The sequence below is a fragment of the Urocitellus parryii genome, chromosome 9 (assembly GCF_045843805.1).
Source record: "Urocitellus parryii isolate mUroPar1 chromosome 9, mUroPar1.hap1, whole genome shotgun sequence".
Classification (NCBI taxonomy): Eukaryota; Metazoa; Chordata; class Mammalia; order Rodentia; family Sciuridae; genus Urocitellus; species Urocitellus parryii.
The window spans coordinates 76,959,544-76,963,797 of record NC_135539.1 but is presented as its reverse complement, the minus strand read 5'-3'; the positions used below and the strand labels follow the sequence as shown (position 1 = coordinate 76,963,797).

The following is a 4,254-nucleotide window of genomic DNA, read 5'->3' as shown; positions in this document are numbered from 1 at the left end:
TCCCCTCCCTTTTAAGTCAGTGGGATTTTTACCGACACTCTGCAAGCCTCTGTTTTTGATGGATAGATTTGTTTTCAAAACTATTTCTTACATGGTGACTTCGTGCAGTCTGATTAAGAAATTTAAACATTGCTTACTGAGTTAACCTTTGGAAGGGAACATCTCATTTTAATGAGACCCTTGGGAGACATGAAGATCATATTGCCTAACTTCAGATTTTATGGTATGCTTCACGCTAAAAATAGCACAGAGCACAGGCCACAGTTATTTTCTAATGTAACGAGGAGATCACAGTGTGATGTCCTTTAAAAATGACAAAGCTCCATTAGTTAAAGGAAAATCTGCCTTTCTCCTTAAATAGTTCTGTCCTGTGATTACATGAACAGTGTCCCCCTGGGACATTTCTCCCAATTTCCTGCTTTTGCTGGAGCTGCTTTTGAGTCTTTTTTTTTTTTTTTTCTTACTTTCTCTACTTGCGGTTTAGAAGGCAGAATCCAGGAAAGAAAGAACGGAGCCCATCTTCATCAGCTTGGAGCCAGCAAGCAAGTATTTGGAGAAATTAGGCTAATTAAGTTAATAGAAGGGGTAAAAGTGCAGGGTCTTTCATTTGCATAAAAGCAGAGGTTTGGCAGGCTTTATGCATTACTTATGTTACCAGTCTCAGGAGCACAATTATGATATGCATGGATTAAATATTCAGGGGTGAGTAAGGATAGAGCTCTGGTGAGGACTCGGCAACAGACTTTAAACCCATCAGGTTTTTTCATCTAGCTGTGTGATGCTCTCCAGATTCTGGCTTTAGAGATGCTTTAATCCACTTGAAGGAGGAAGGAGAAGGACCCAGCTAAATCCCAAGGTATTTAAATTAGTCAAGTGGCATATCACATTACTTAAGTGGAGTGAATTTTTTTCCCTTGGTAATTCTTTCATGCATAAGTGACACTTCTTACCACCAGTAATTTTGCAGCTTATGGAAAATATAGAGAGGAATCAATCAACAAAGCCTTACTCACATATGAATTATAATGTAAATCAGATGATTTTCTGTTTCAGTCATTTGTTGTTACATCTCACATAGATTTTACTGATTGCCAAAGATTTTGTGAATAGAAAATGAACTGTTATTGGCACTTTTTAATGGGGAGGCTGGTGAATTCTGGTGAGTTAAGGCAGGAACAGTAGCTGTGTCATTTGCAGTGGTGGTGAGGAGATTTCCTATACTATAGGTTTTTATGGTCACTGAGACACAGGCTGTGGAAATAAAGGGAGAAAGAAAGGTACAAGCCATAAAGGACACTTTTGCATGAAAACAAACAATTGATAAGAGACCAGAATCGATCAGAAGGATTATTCGAATACAACTGATATTGCTTTGACCTTCTACTTTATTGCTTATTGTCAAAAAGGGGTTGGCAGCCCATACCCTTCCGTTATTTTAATATTGTCACAGAAGCACACTGTTTGAACAATATCTATTCTGTTCACATTAACAGCTTAAGTATTAGATGTTAGGCTGAGAGGAAATGAAAGTGAAGTCTTATGAATAATTAATGTACTTTGTTAGCCTAATGTGTATATGATATCCAAAGGATAGTTACAAGCATAATATTTGCTTGTAATAAATTCTTATTTAAAAGAATTATTGTTAAAAATCGGCCTGAGAGACATAACTCATTTAAAGAATATTGCTATTAAAAACTGTGTTATGAAATAAAGCTCTTCCGTAAGCCCTCTCTCTACTTGCATTTTGATCATCCGGACCTGTTTCCATCTCTCCATCTTTTCCTCTCCTTCCTACACATGCATGCACACCAGCATGAGAAATACTAATTTCTGAGGAAAACCCAACCATTTCTGCAAGCTAAACTGAAACTAGATAGAGATGATAAAAGCTTACTGATATAAAGTTCCTATAAAATCTTTGTTTCAAGTTGCCCTTGGTAAAGAGGTAATCGCAACGTGCTAAGAGTCTTCCAGTTCTTCATTGATTTAAATCTCTTTTTTAGGTTTCTTAATGCTAAACAAATTTTGGTAATACTATGATGCATTTCCTGTACATTTATCTGTGGATATTTCCCAAGTACACTTGCATCATTATTTTCTCTCTCTCTCTTTTGTTCTAATTAGTTTTACACGATCAGTAGAATGCACTTTGACATGATTTTTGGACATCTCAGGACTCTTTAGATAAGAACATACAAGTCTCCTATGGAAAAGTTACATAAAAGGATTACATTCTTTTGCATCTCCCAAGTTCTTAGTTTGAAGCATTCATTTTCTCAATTCCCTTTATGATAGCACTTGACTGTACCGTGTGCCTTTTATTTCCAATGAACACAGAGGACAAAATGGCAGAGGGTGAATCAATGGATGAGCCCCTGATTGCTACAACATATGCAACATTTCACTGGCTGTATGAATCTCTCGATCCAAAACTGGCCTGGTCCTGAAAGGAACAATATTTATCATATTCTATCTTGGTATGGTGCCTTTTTTTTTGCCAATGATCTTTTTATTGTTCTTATTTTATCTTAGTTTTATAATGGCCAGCTAACAATAGGATTTTGTTGATCCTAATTCACAGATGAAATCTGAATGCTAAGAGGCTACCTGACATCACAGCAGGAGTCCATGGCAGGGATCTGAAGGTGAGTAGAGAAGAAGACAGAGGAGGACTGGGCTGAGTGTAAGTGGTAAAGGGCAATACAATGAAGGGGTGATGGATGGTACAAGCCATGAATGGAATGAACGAGAATTAAATAATCAGGCACATGATAATGAAGAGTATGCATTGGGACTTCCCACTGCCACTTCCATGAGGCATGCTTCCTGAAGAGGATGGGACAACTCTCTTCCATACTTTACCTCTCCCTCCAGTGGGCTCCTCACCTGTGGTGGGCCAAGGGCCCCATAGAGCAGGCTCTGCTTAGAACCCATCACTCCTCTCTGCTCTGAAGCCACCAGGACCAGCCAGCCTCAAGAATCCCCCTGATGATGTCCAATCCCCTACCAGAGCTCTTACCCTGTATGCTTCCCTTCAGCAGGGCTTTTTACTGGGCCTCATGAAACTCTTGGCTATCAACACCCTACCCCTTAGCCTCAATCTTTACTTGAAATGTTTAATACATCTGCAAAGAACAGTGAGTAGCAGCCACTAGTGAGGCAGGAGGAAGCTGGGAGGTGTGGAGTCCTCATTACCTGCTGAAGAAAGGGCTGGGAGGGAGGATGGACTGGTCAGGCATGTGCCATGCTGCTAAGAAGTCAGGGAAGGGGAGGACTCCACCTGAACTCTTGGGTTTTACCACATGGATGCCACCAGCCAGCCTGGTGAATGGTAATTGTCTTCATAGACCTGTATGGGTGAAATCAACCAGAGTGGCTTCTGAAAGCATGGAAGTAAAGGAATAGAGGGGACATGCACACACAGCTTTTGGGGTACACATTAGTCAGTGGAAATAGCACTAGCTTTGCTGCTGTGGTTAGGATGCTGTCTGAGTGTGTGCCCCAAGGGACCATGGGTTAGAGTCTTAGTCTTTTGCTTTCTGGTGCTGAGAGGTGGTAAGACTTTAAGAGCCTAGAGAGAAGCCCTAAGGGAACTGCCCATGGAAGGGATGGAAGCAGATTTCCTGGGACCCGGAGCTGTCTCAAGAGCAAGTTGTTGTAAGAATGAGCCTGATCCTGAGTCCCTCTCTGGCTTCTTGCTTCCAGGTGTGATTTCCACTCCCATGTGTGCTCCTGCCCCACCCTTGTGACACCATCCACTGTTAGTTTTGGGGGATGACTACTCATCTGTCCAAGAATAATTGAGGCATTAGCTGGTGTTGTGTAAATACAGTGATTTTAAAGACATAGTGGAACATTATACCATGTTTTTTTTTTCTTTTTTATGCTACCAGGATTGATTCAATATAAAGAGAAAAGTGAGTTATGTAGAAGACAAAAAAGGAATGTTCTTAAAGCAGTGACAAGAAAAAGGATCCAGGCTGGGCATCAAGGGACTTACTCAGATGAGCACCAGGGTATTCCTCCCTAGGGACCCCCCAGAAGGGGCAAGCCAGCCATTGGGGGGTCCTAAAGGAGCCTTGGGGAGTTCTGTTCTGATTGGTCTACATTATTCGCTACAGAGATGAGGGGTCTGACAAGGGAAACGAGGGTCACAGAGGAATGGGATAGTAGTGAAAAGGAATGAAAAGAGGTGGGTTGCCCTTGGCTTCTCAATAACAGTATTTGACTTTTTAATGGATGTCAAGTTTA

At 41.0% G+C, this 4,254-nt stretch overlaps 1 long non-coding RNA gene across 1 annotated transcript; it reads left to right on the top strand.

The window, feature by feature from the left end:
• The first annotated feature begins 772 nt into the window (after nucleotides 1-772).
• LOC113199430 (uncharacterized) lies at nucleotides 773-2,650 on the top strand. The gene is made up of 3 exons (XR_003302960.1): nucleotides 773-856; nucleotides 2,341-2,480; nucleotides 2,585-2,650. It is a non-coding gene; the product is annotated as an uncharacterized LOC113199430 (long non-coding RNA).
• The last annotated feature ends 1,604 nt before the right edge of the window (nucleotides 2,651-4,254 follow it).